Below are 14,639 nucleotides of genomic sequence, written 5' to 3' on the forward strand. Positions count from 1 at the left end.
AGCCAGCGCTCATCCTGAGAAGTGCCCTCCTTAATGCCCATCACCCATTTAACCCATCCTCCCACCCACCCGCCCACCCCTCCAGCAACCCTGTTTGTTCTCTGTATTTAAGAGTCCCTCTGGTTTGCCTCCCTCTCTGTTTGTATTTCATTTTTGTGTGTGGTGTAAGAAACTGGTCCAGTTTCATTCTTCTGCGTGCTGTTGTCCAGCTTTCCTAACCATTTGTTAAGGAGCCTGTCTTTTTCCTCATGGATATTCTTTCCTGCTTTATCAAAAATGAATTGACCATATATTTGTGGGTTCCTTTGTGGGTATTTTATTCCATTCCATCGATCTATGTGTCTATTTTGGTAGCAGCACCATACTGTTTTGATCACTACAGCTTTGTAATACAATTTTATGTCCCAAATAGTGATGCCTCCGGGTTTGCTTTGCCTTTTCAAGGTTGCTCTGGCTATTCTGGGTCTTTTGTGGCTCCCTACCAGTTTTAGGTCTGTGACAAATGCTGGCAGTATGTTGATAGGGATTGCATTAAATGTGTAGATCGCTTTGCGTAGTTTTGACAGTTTATCAATATTTGTTCTTCCAACCCACGAGCATGGAATGTCTTTCCATTTCTTTGTGTCATCTTCAATGTCTTTCATCAGTGTTTTAGTCTTCAGAGTACTACAAGTATTTCACCTCTCTGGGTAGGTTTATTCCTAGGTATCTGATTGTTTTTAGTGCAATTGTAAATGGGATTGATTCCTTAATTTCCCATTCTGCTGCTTCCCTATTGCTGCATAGAAATGCAACAGATTTCTGTATGTTGATTTTTGCATCCTGTGACTTTATTAAATTCATGTATCAGTCGTAGCAATCTTTTGGTGAAGTCGCTTTGGGGGGGGGGTGGGGTTTAAACAAGAGTATCATGTCTACTGCAGCAGAAGCAGCAACGGGTGTTGGCAAGGATGTGGAGAAAGGGAAACCCTCTTGCACTCTTGGTAGGAATGCAAACTGGTGCAGCTACTCTGGAGAACACTACAGAGGCCCCTCAAAAAGTGAAAAGTAGAACTACCCTATTGTCCAGCAGTTGTACTACTAGGTATTTACCGAAAGAATACAAAAATACCAATTCAAAGGGATACATGCACCCCGATGTTTATAGCAGCATTATTTGCAATACCCAAGCAATGGCAACAGCCCAAGTGTCCATCAACTGATGATGAATGGATAAAGATGTAGTATAGGGGTACTGGGTGTCTCAGTAGGTTAAGTGTCCAACTTCGGCTCAGGTCAGGATCTCACAGCTCGTGGGTTCGATCCCCACATTGGGCTCCGTGTTGACAGCTCAGAGCTTGGATCTTGCTTCAGATTCTGTCTCTGGCTCTCTCTGCCCCTCCCCCACTTTCTCACTTTCTCTGTCTTTCTCTCAAATACAAACATTTAAAAAATTTGTTTTAATATATAGGAGATTTTATATATATATATATATATATATATATATATATATATATATATATATATATATATAATGGAATATTACTCAGCCATAAAAACTAATCAAACCCTGCCATTTGCAACGATGTGGTTGGAGCTAGAGAGTATTATGCTAAGCAAAATAAGCCAGAGAAAGACAAAAATCATATGATTTCACTCCTATGTGGAATTTAAGAAACAAAACACATGATCATAGGGAGAAAATAGAGGTAGTCAAGCCAGGAAACAGACACTTAACTACAAAGAGCAAACTGATGGCTACCAGAGGGGAGGCAGGTTGAGGGGTGAGTTAAATAGGTGATGGGGATAAAGGCGTGCTGTTGTGATGAGCACTGGTTGATGTATGGAAGGGTTGAATCACTATATTGTACACCTACAACTAATATTAAACTGCATGTTAACTATTTGGAATTTAAAAAGTTAAAAAAGTAAAATTAGTAACTGTAGTAAAATTCCAAAAGTAAACAATGGCATGATCAGAGAAGCCACAAATCCCTGTTTCCCTCTACATACATCTCTATCACCCTAACGATACAGAAGCCTGGCTGTACCTTACACCCCTATTACTGTACACAATGCAAGAGTTACATCTGTGAGCTCCTATTTGCATCCTCACATCCAAAAAATATTTCTGCAACTAAGGGATATACTCAGAATTCACCATCCTTACGGAATGGCAGTAGATTACAAGCAACAATTGTGTACTCACAGAGTTTTAAAATATTTCCTGGTGAAAAAGACTGATAGTCTAAGGTTCAAATTAAAAGTGAGACTTAAGTTGGGGTGTTCTGCTTTGCCACAAAATATGTGGGAGTTCTCTATGTTGTGGAGCTGGATGAATATACTAGGGCACAGGTAAAAGGAAAGAAAAAGGAACCAGGGGGACTGCCTACTGTCTCCCTATAGGCTAAGGCATGAAAATAGCAATGGAGTTCAGTCCTGCCTCTAACACACACTGTGTGATGGTGGGAAAATTATTTACATCCATTGGGACCATTTCCTCGTATCTAAAGTAGAAATCACAATACTTACACTAAATGATTGCTATGAGGAATCAATGAGATAACATATATGAAATAGGCATTATATTGTAAATGGATGTGGCTTATTATATTCCTTTCATTTAAACTTTCAAATAGTTTTTATGTTATTTACCATTACAATTATATCTCTAGTAAGAGACACATATTTTGAATTTCAAGTAGGGATACAAAGCTAACTTTTTAAATGATTTGAGCTAGAAACTTATTTGCTTGTTTTAATTACTTTTTTTATTTGAGTATAGCTAACACAATGTTACATTACCTTCAGGTGTACAACATAATGATTCAACTTCTCTATATCTTATGCTATGCTCACCACAAGGGTAGCTACCATCTGTCACCATACAACGCTATTACCACATCGTTGACTGCATTCTTTATGCTGTGCTGTTTGTTCTCGTGGCTTATTCATTCCATAACTGAAAGCCTCTTTTCCCACATCATTTCACCCATTTTGCCCCTCCCATTATACCCCTTCTCTCTGGCAACCATCACTTTGTTCTCTGTATTTATAGGTATAATTATGGTTTTTGTTTATTGATTTGTAGGTTTTTTTAGATTCCACACATATAAGTGAACTCAAATGGTATTGGACTTATTTCACTTAGCCTAATACTCTCTACATCTCTAGCTCCATCCATATTGTCACAAATGACAAGATCTGTTTCTTTTTTATGGCCGCATCATATCCCAGTGTGTGTGTGTGTGTGTGTGTGTGTGTGTGTGTGTGCGTGCGCGCATGTGACTGTGTACCACATCTATGGACACTTAGGTTGCTTACATATCTTGGCTATTCTAAATTATGCAATAAACTATGCAAAAATGAGTGTTTTTATGATAGTTGGGTAAATACCCAGTACTAGAAGTATTGGATCATATGGTTTTTCTATTTTTAATTTTTTAAGGAACATCCATACTGCTTTTCACAAGGTTATTTAATTTAAATAAATATAGTGATGAAATAGCAACGACAACGATGTCAGACATGGCATCCAATCTAAAGTGTGTTTGTAAATAACTGAGGTCAGACAAGGCTGATCTAAGTAATGGCATGTGCTAAAAAATGCATTCCTTCTTATGTGTGATGCCAAAAATAAAATAAGTCAATATTTGATCAGGCAACCCACACAACTCAAAACCAGAGTCTATCTGTCATGTGGTCAGGTCATCCTTAAGTAGCCCAGCAGATGCTACCAGGACCACATGGTTAACTACAACAGCTGTTATATTGGCTTTTTACAGTCCCACAGACTTGGGTTAGTAAGATGACAGTGAGACCAATGGTTTCAGACAGTTCATTACTTACAGACACAGCGAAAGCAAGATTGCCTTAGTGTCAGTACCCTGCATCCCTAGCCCCCCAGGAATAGACACTGAATGAGAGTTGTTCAGTGACAGACACCGTAGGTCTTGGGTCTCTCTGCTGGTGAGAAGCTCACAGCAGTACCCTAATGCAGTGAGTATCTTTGTAGCCCACAGATGTACTTTCAGAAGCCTAAACTCGACTGAAGCCAGGGATGGGTGAATAATGACTTGTGTCAGCCTCCGGCTAGATAGGTAGTCAGGTGTGAAACTACCTGGTGGCGGTTTCTCATTAGACTGCTTAGCTCCCCTTGCTCCAAGAGGATTCACATGGTGTTCTGCCAAAACTCAGGTTCCTGCAGTCTAGCTTTGCCTACGTGGCCCAAGTAAGGACATGCAAAGTTGTCAGGGCACAAAGGCAGAGACGGTCCCACACAGTCCCTGCCTCCAAACAAAGGGCCATATGTACGGTTCCTACAAGTATAAGTTGTGTAATATTGACTCCTATATAGACCAGGTGCTTTTACTGTCAGGATCGTTACAAAATATTAACTAATTCAGTACACACGGATTGATTCCTAACATGGTTCAGGAAATATCTGTGATGCTGGAAATTAAAAGAACCAGCAATGTGCAGTGCTTGCTACAAGGGATATAACACAGGTGGGGCAGACAAACAGAGAGAAGTGGGGTAACATGCAAAGGAGAAACACAGGAAAAGGACCCAGAAAGAACAGTTTCCTGGGTGGCCAGGAAACAGGAGGAAAACCAGGAGAGAAGACTCACTGTTAGAGTGAAAGAGGTCCCCTGGATTCCCACATCCACGGATCCCTGTGTCTGCATACATGATCCTGCTGATAGAAGGCTGGGTGACATCTATGCCTCACACTTAAAACCAAAATAAGTAGACTTGTATCACACTTAAAAACCAAATATAGGGGTGCCTGGGTGGCTCAGTCAGTTAAGCGTTCAACTCTTGGTTTTGGCCCAGGTCATGATCTCATAGCCCCACGCTGGGCTCTGCACTGTTGGAATTCTCTCTCTCCCTCTCTTTCTGCCCCTCCCCTGCTCACTCTCTATCTCTCTCTCAAAATAAATAAACATTAAAAAAAAGACTAAATACAGTTGACCATTGAACAACACAGGGTTTAAGGGTGCTGACACTGCCCCTTGCTGCCCCACACAGACAAAAATCCGTGAATAACTTTTGACTCCCCAAAAGTGGGTAGGCTACTTTTCTTTTTTTTTTTTTTTTTTTTTTCAATTTGTTTTGGGAGAGAGATAGAGAACAAGCGGAGGAGGGGCAGAGAGAGAGGGGAGGGAGACGGAAACCCAAGCAGGCTTCGCACTGTTACCACAGAGCCGGTTGTGGGGCTTGAACTCACAAACCCTGAGATCATGACCTGAGCTAACATCGAGTTGGACGCTTAACTGACTGAGCCACACAGGCACCCCAACTACTAATAGGCTATTTTTGATGAGAGTCCTTACTGATGAACAGTCGACTAACACATATTTTGTTTGTATGTCTTTGTTTGTATGTACATTTTATTTGTATGTATTATATATGTACTTTTACAAAAAAGTAAGCTAGAGAAAAGAAAATGTTACTAAAAAGATCATGAGGAAGAAAAATACATTTCAAGCACTGCACTGTATTTATTAAAAACTAAGTCTGAATATAAGTGGACCTGTATAGTTCAAACCTGTGTTGCCCAAGAATCAACTGTAATCAGAATGGCCCCTTTTCATTAAAAAAAAAATCTGTATGCTCAGTTATCGTCATTTCATTAAAAAAATAACTAAGAATAAGAGAAGATCTTATTCAGGGTCAACACATTTGTCCTTTTAATTTCTTTGGTCAATACTTTATGGTTTCCACTACACCATCTTTTAACTCCTTGGTTAAATCTATTCCAAAGTATTTTATTATTTCTGAGCATATTAAGAATGGGCCAGTTTCCTTCATTTTCTCATCAAATGTTTCATAATTAGTGTATAAAGATGAAATTGATTCATTTATGTTTATTTTATGTCCTACAACTGTATCGAAATTTTTGATTAGTTCCAACAGTTTTTTAAATGAATCTTTAAGGTTTTCTATATACAAAATCATAGCATCTCCCAAAGTGACAATGTTACTTCTTCTTTTCTGATTTTGATGCTTTTTTCCCCCTTTGTCTTGCCTAAGAGTGGGCATCCTTGTCTTGTTTCTGAGAGAAAAAGCTTTCAAACTTTCTCCATTGAGGGTAATGTCAGCTGTGGGTTTGTTGTACTGGGCCTTGATTACATTGAGGGGTTGCCTTTTTTTTTTTTTTTTTTTTTTCATTTTATGCTCAGTGCATTGGAAGCTTTTATCATGAGAGGGTGTTGAATTTTGTTAAATGCTTCTTCTGTATTTATTGCAATGATCTCATGATTTTTATCTTTCATTCTGTTAATGCAACATATTACATGTATTCATTTGCATATATTTAACCATTCTGGCATCCTAGGAATAAATGCCACTGGGTCCTGATGTATAATCATTTTAATGTGTTTTTGAATTCGGTCTGATAATATTTTGTTGAAATTTTTTATGTTTGTATTCATCAGAGATATTAGTCTACAGTTTTCTTATAGTGACTTTATCTGGTTTTGGTATCAGGACAATGCTGGCCATGTAGAATGAGCTTGGAAAGCTACTCTTCTCTTCAAATTTTTGGGCAGACTTTGAGAAGGGTTGGTATTAACTATCTTTTAAATATTTGGTAGAATTCACCAGTGAAGTCATCTGGTCATAGAGTTTTCTTTTTGGGAGGTTTATGATATTTAATTCCACCTCCTAACTCATTTATCGGTATATTCATAATTTGTATTGCTATTTCTTCATGAGTCAGTCTTGGTAGAATGTAGGTTTTGAGTAACTTACCCATTTATGTTAAGTTATACCCTTTGTTGGAGTATAAATGTTCATAGTATTCTCTTATGAATTTTTTCATTTCAGTGGCATCCACGACAATGTGTCTTCTTTGGACTCTGAATTTCTTTCACTCCCCTTTCTTTTTCTCTTAGTCTAGCTAAAGTTTTATCAATGTTTATCTCTTTAAAAAAATCCACTGTAAGATATTTTCAATTAGTTTTTGGCTTTTTTTCCCCCATTTATTCTGCCCTATAACTATGTTCTTCCTTCCGCTTTCAGCTTAGTTTATTTTGTTTTTTTTTTTCTAGTTCCTTGAAATGCAAAGTTAGGTGGTTTATTTGAGGCTTTTATTCTACATCTCATGTTCATTGATTAGAACAGTAAATATTGTTAAAGTGTTCTTACTACTTAAAGCCATCTATACATTCAGTGCAATCCCTATCAAAATACCAATGGGGACTCCCAGGGAAGATGGCAAGTAGGAGGATCCTAAGTTCACCTCATGCCATGGATACACCTAGATAACACCCAAACCAGTGTAAATAGCCCAGAAAACGACCTGAGGAGTGGCAGCTCAGACTCTCAACAGCTAAATGTAGAGAACAAGCCACATTGAAACAGGTAGGAAGGGAAGAGACATGGCTGGGAGACAAAATGACCCACCAAGACTGCCAGAGGGAGGGACGCTGGAGGCCTGGAGAAGGGAGAGGAGCAAACCTCACACTAGATATCCCAGACATGGGGGATCCACACTGAGAAGATGAATCCTCATGACATTTGGCTTTGAAAATCACTGGGGCTTAATTTCCTGAGTTCTTACCATCAGTGGAGCTTAACATCTGGCATTTAAAATCAGCAGGCTCTGCTCTGGAGAGCCTAAGGTTGACAATGTACCGAATCCCTGCTCTTAAAAAGACAACATAACAAACAGCCCCCAGAGAGACAGCATAGAAGCAGCAGTTTGAAAAATGCCTGGAGTAAAATACACAAGGCAGTTAATAAGAAACATAAAAGAACTAATCAATAATAATACAGTAATAGTAGGGGAACTTAAAGCCACTTACAGCAATGGACAGGTCATCTAAACAGAAAATCAACAAGGAAACAATGGCTTTGAATGGCACATTGGAACAGATGGATTTAACAGATATATTCAGAACATTCTATTCTCAAACAACAGAATTCACATTCTGTTCAAGTGCACATGGAAAAGTCTCCAGAATAGATCACTTAGTAGGCCCCCGAAAAAAGCCTCAACAAGTTCAAGAATATCGAAGTCACACCATGCATATTTTCCAACCACAACACTATGAAACTTGGAGAAAATGACAAGAAAAAATTTGGAAAGACAACAAACACGTGGAGGTTAAAGAACATCATACTAAAGAATGAGTGGGTCAACCAGAAATTAATGAAGAAATTTAAAAATACACAGAAACAAGTGAATGAAAACATGACAGTCCAAAACCCTTGGGATGCAGCAAAAGTGGTTATAAGATGGAAGTATAAGATGGAAGCAATACAGATCTACCTCAAGAAGCAAGAAAAATATCAAATAAACAACCTAACCTTATACCTAAAGGAGCTGGAAAAAGAACAATAAATGAAGACTAGCACCATTCATAAAAATGAGAGCAGAAATGAATCATATAGAAACAAACAAACAAACAAACAAACAAAATCAGTAGAATGGATCAATGAAAACAATAGCTGTTTCTTTGAAAGCGTTAGTAAAATTTATAAACCCCTAGCTAGACTTATTAAAAAGAAATGGGAAAGAACCCAAATAAATGAAATCACGAATGATAAAGGAGAGACCACAACCAACACCACAGAAATACGAACAATTACAAGAGAATATCATGAAAAAATTATATGGCAACAAACTGGGCAATCTGAAAGAAATGGATAATTTCCTTGAAACATATAAACTGCCAAAACTGAAACAGGAGGAAATTGAAAACTTGAACAGGCTGATAACTAGCAAAGAAATTGAGTCAGTACTCAAAAATCTCCCAACAAGCAAAACTTCAGGGTCAGATGGCTTCCCAGGGGAATTCTACCAAACATTTAAAGAAGAGATAATACCAGTTCTTCTCAGTTTCCAAAAAATAAAAATGGAAAGAAAACTTCAAAACTCATTCTACAAGGCCAGCATTACCTTGATTCCAAAACCAGACAATGACCCCACTAAAAAAGAGAACTACAGGCCAGCATACGCAATGAACCTGGGTGCAAAAATGCTCGACAACATACTAGCAAATCAAATCCAACAATACACTAAAAGAATCATTGACCACAATCAGTGGGATTTATTCCTGGGCTGCAAGTGTGGTTCAATATTCATAAATTAATCAATGTAATACATCACATTAATGAAAGAAAGGATAAGAACTATACGATCCTCTCAATAGATGCAGAAAAAGCATTTGACAAAATACAACATCTATTCTTGACAAAAAAAAAAAAAACAAAAAAAACCTCCACAAAGTGGGGATAGAGGAAACATATCTCACCATCATAAAGGTTATATATAAAAGATCCACAGGTAATATAATCCTCAGTGGGGAAAAACTGAGAGCTTTCCCTCTACACTCAGGAAGAAGACAGAAATGTCCACTCCCATCACTGTTATTTAACATAGTACTGGAAGTCCTAGCCTCGGCAATCAGAAAACAAAGGAAATAAAAGGCATTCAAATTGGCAAGGAATAAGTCAAACTGCGAATAAGTCAGTATTTGCAGATGACATGATACTCTACGTAGAAAACCCGAAAGACTCCACCAAAAATGTTCTAGAACAGATACATGAATTCAGTAAAATCACAGGATACAAAATCAGCATACAGAAATCCGTTGCATTTCTATACAGCAATAATGAAGCTGCAGAAAGAGAAATCAAGGAATCAATCCCATTTACAATTGCAGCAAAGCATAAAGTACCTAGGAATAAACCTAACCAAAGAGGTAAAAGATCTGTATGCTGAAAACTATAAAACGCTGATGAAAGAAATTGAAGATGACACAAAGAAATGGAAAGACATTCCATGCTCATGGATTGGAAGAACAAATATTGTTAAAATGTTTATACTATCCAAAGCAATCTACACACTTAATGCAATCTCTATCAAAATACCACCAGCATTTTTCACAGAGCTAGAACAAATGATCCTAAAACTGGGATGGAACCATGAAAGATCCCAAACAGTTAAAGCAATCTTAAAAAAAGAAAAGCAGAGCTGGAGGCATCATAATTCAGGACTTCAAGTTATATTACAAAGTTGCAGTGATCAAGACAGTATGGTACTCGCACAAACACAGACATGTAGACCAATGGAACAAACTAGAAAACCCAGAAATAGACCCACAACTATATGGTCAACTAATCTTCAACAAACCAGGAAAGAATGTCCAATGGAGGAAAAGACAGTCTCTTCAACAAATGGCGTTGGGAAAACTAGATAGCTACATCCTGAAGAATGAAAATGGACCACTTTCTTGCACCATACACATAAATAAATTCAAAATGGCTGAAAGATCTAAATATGAGACAGGAAAATATCAAAATCCTAGAAGAGAACAAAGGCAGCAACCTCTTGGACATCAGCCAAAGCAACTTCTTACTAAATACGTCTCCAGAGGCAAGGCAAGCGAAAGGAAAAATGAACTTTTGCGACCTCCTCAAGACAAAAGGCTCCTGCACAGCAAAGGAAACAGTCAACAAAACTAAAAGGCAACCTACAGAATGGGAGAAGATATTTACAAATGGCGTATCTGATTAAGGGTTAGTATACAAAATCCATAATGAACTTATCGAACTTAACACCCAAAAAACAAATAGTCCACTTAAGAAATGGGCAGAAGACATCAATAGACTTTTTTTTTTTTTTGAAGAAATCATACAGATGGTCAACAAATCCATGAAGAGATTAGATGCTCATCATCACAAATCAGGGGAATGCAAATCAAAACCACAATGAGATACCAACTCACACCGGTCAGAATGGCTAAAATGAACAACCCAGGAAACAACAGATGTTGGCAAGGATGTGGAGAAAAAGGAACCCTTGTGCACTGTTGGTAGGAATGCAAACCGGTGCAGCCACTGTGCAAAACAGTATGGAATTTCCTCAAAAAAGTTAAAGATAGAATTACCATAGGATCCAGTAATTCCACTACTGGGTATTTCCCAAAGAATATAAAAATACTATTTTGAAAAGGTATATGCATCCTATATTTATAGCAGCATTATCACAATAGCCAGACTATGGAAGCAACCCAAGTGTCCATTGATAGATGAATGGATAAAGACAGCGATATATTACTCAGCCATGAAAATGAGTGGAATCTTGCCATTTGCAACAAAATGAATGGGTCTAAAATGTATGATACTATGCTAAATAAGTCAAAGAAAAACAAATACCATATGATTTTGCTCATATGTGGAATTTAAGAAACAAAACAAAGGAACAAAGAAAAAAAGAGACAAACAAAAAAATTGACTGTTAAATGGGGAGAACTGGTGGTTTGCAGAGGGGAGGATGGTGTGAGGATGGGTGAAAAAGGTGAGAGAGATTAAGAGGACACTTATAATGAACACTGAGTATTGTATAGAATAGTTGAATCACTATATTGTACACCTGACACTAATATACCACTGCACACTATCTATACTGGAAATAAAAAATACCAATGGCATTTCTCACAGAAATAAAAAGAAGCCCTAAATGCGGCTGGGTTCCGGAAGATGGCGGCGTAGGAGGACGCGGGGCTCACAGCGCGTCCTGCCGATCACTTAGATTCCACCTACACCTGCCTAAAGAACCCAGAAAACCGCCAGAGGATTAGCAGAAGGGAGTCTCCGGAGTCAAGCGCAGACCAGAGGCCCACGGAAGAGGGTAGGAAGGGCGGCGAGGCGGTGCGCGCTCCACGGACTGGCGGGAGGGAGCCGGGGCGGAGGGGCGGCTCGCCGGCCAAGCAGAGCCCCCGAGTCTGGCTGGCAAAAGCGGAGGGGCCGGACAGACTGTGTTCCGACAGCAAGCGCGACTTAGCGTCTGGGAGGTCAGAAGTTAACAGCTCCGCTCGGAAAGCGGGAAGGCTGGAGGACAAAGGGAGGGAGAGCTGCTGAGCCCCCGGACGGCAGAGCTCAGCTTGGCGGGGAACAAAGGCGCCAGCGCCATCTCCCCCGCCCATCCCCCAGCCAAAATCCCAAAGGGAACCAGTTCCTGCCAGAGAACTTGCTCCCTCCACGCAAACACCCAACTCTGTGCTTCTGCGGAGCCAAACCTCCGGCCGCGGATCTGACTCCCTCCCGCTGCCACAGGGCTCCTCCTGAAGTGGATCACCTAAGGAGAAGCGAGCTAAGCCTGCCCCTCCAGCCCCCGTGCACCTTGCCTACCCACCCCAGCTAATACGCCAGATCCCCAGCAACACAAGCCTGGCAGTGTGCAAGTAGCTCAGACGGGACACGCCACCCCACAGTGAATCCCGCCCAGAGGAGAGGGGAAGAGAAGGCACACACCAGTCTGACTGTGGCCCCAGCAGTGGGCTGCGGGCAGACATCAGGGCAGACTGCGGCCCCGCCCACTAACTCCAGTTATACACCACAGCACAGGGGAAGTGCCCTGCAGGTCCTCACCACGCCAGGGACTCTCCAAAATGACCAAACGGAAGAATTCCCCTCAGAAGAATCTCCAGGAAATAACAACAGCTAATGAACTGATCAAAAAGGATTTAAATAATATAACAGAAAGTGAATTTAGAATAATAGTCATAAAATTAATCGCTGGGCTTGAAAACAGTATACAGGACAGCAGAGAATCTCTTGCCACAAAGATCGAGGGACTAAGGAACAGTCACGAGGAGTTGAAAAACGCTTTAAACGAATTGCAAAACAAAATGGAATCCACGATGGCTCGGCTTGAAGAGGCAGAGGAGAGAATAGGTGAACTAGAAGATAAAGTTATGGAGAAAGAGGAAGCTGAAAGAAAGAGAGATAAAAAAATCCAGGAGTATGAGGGGAAAATTAGAGAACTAAGTGATACACTAAAAAAAAATAATATACGCATAATTGGTATCCCAGAGGAGGAAGAGAGAGGGAAGGGTGCTGAAGGGGTACTTGAACAAATTATAGCTGAGAACTTCCCTGAACTAGGGAAGGAAAAAGGCATTGAAATCCAAGAGGCACAGAGAACTCCCTTCAGACGTAACTTGAATCGATCTTCTGCACGACATATCATAGTGAAACTGGCAAAATACTAGGATAAAGAGAAAATTCTGAAAGCAGCAAGGGATAAACGTGCCCTCACATATAAAGGGAGACCTATAAGACTCGTGACTGATCTCTCCTTTGAAACTTGGCAGGCCAGAAAGGCTTGGCACGATATCTACAGTGTGCTAAACAGAAAAAATATGCAGCCGAGAATCCTTTATCCAGCAAGTCTGTCATTTAGAATAGAAGGAGAGATAAAGGTCTTCCCAAACAAACAAAAACTGAAGGAATTTGTCACCACGAAACCAGCCCTACAAGAGATCCTAAGGGGGATCCTGTGAGACAAAGTACCAGAGACATCACTACAAGCATAAAACATACAGACATCACAATGACTCTAAACCCATATCTTTCTATAATAACACTGAATGTAAATGGATTAAATGCGCCAACTAAAAGACATAGGGTATCAGAATGGATAAAAAAACAAGACCCATCTATTTGCTGTCTACAAGAGACTCATTTTAGATCTGAGGACACATTTATATTGAGAGTGAGGGGATGGAGAACTATTTATCATGCTCCTGGAAGCCAAAAGAAAGCTGGAGTAGCCATACTTCTATCAGACGAACTAGACTTTAAATTAAAGGCTGTAACAAGAGATGAAGAAGGGCATTATATAATAATCACAGGGTCTATCCACCAGGAAGAGCTAACTATTATAAATGTCTATGCGCCAAATACCCGAGCCCCCAGATATATAAAACAATTACTCATAAACATAAGCAACCTTATTGATAAGAATGTGGTCATTGCAGGGGACTTTAACACCCCACTTACAGAAATGGATAGATCATCTAGACACACAGTCAATAAAGAAACAAGGGCCCTGAATGATACATTGGATCAGATGGACTTGACAGATCTATTTAGAACTCTGCATCCCAAAGCAACAGAATATACTTTCTTCTCGAGTGCACATGGAACATTCTCCAAGATAGATCATATATTGGGTCACAAAACAGCCCTTCATAAGTTTACAAGAATTGAAATTATACCATGCATACTTTCAGACCACAATGCTATGAAGCTTGAAATCAACCACAGGAAAAAGTCTGGAAAACCTCCAAAAGCATGGAGGTTAAAGAACACCCTACTAACGAATGAGTGGGTCAACCAGGCAATTAGAGAAGAAATTAAAACATATATGGAAACAAACGAAAATGAAAATACAACAATCCAAACGCTTTGGGATGCAGCGAAGGCAGTCCTGAGAGGAAAATACATTGCAATCCAGGCCTATCTCAAGAAACAAGAAAAATCCCAAATACAAAATCTAACAGCACACCTAAAGGAAATAGAAGCAGAACAGCAAAGGCAGCCTAAACCCAGCAGAAGAAGAGAAATCATAAAGATCAGAGCAGAAATAAACAATATAGAATCTAAAAAAACTGTAGAGCAGATCAACGAAACCAAGAGTTGGTTTTTTGAAAAAATAAACAAAATTGACAAACCTCTAGCCAGGCTTCTCAAAAAGAAAAGGGAGATGACCCAAATAGATAAAATCATGAATGAAAATGGAATGATTACAACCAATCCCTCAGAGATACAAACAATTATCAGGGAATACTATGAAAAATTATATGCCAGCAAATTGGACAACCTGGAAGAAATGGACAAATTTCTAAACACCCACACTCTTC

The sequence above is a fragment of the Panthera pardus genome, unplaced genomic scaffold, assembly GCF_024362965.1.
Source record: "Panthera pardus isolate Hobbes unplaced genomic scaffold, ASM2436296v1 HiC_scaffold_340, whole genome shotgun sequence".
NCBI lineage: Eukaryota > Metazoa > Chordata > Mammalia > Carnivora > Felidae > Panthera > Panthera pardus.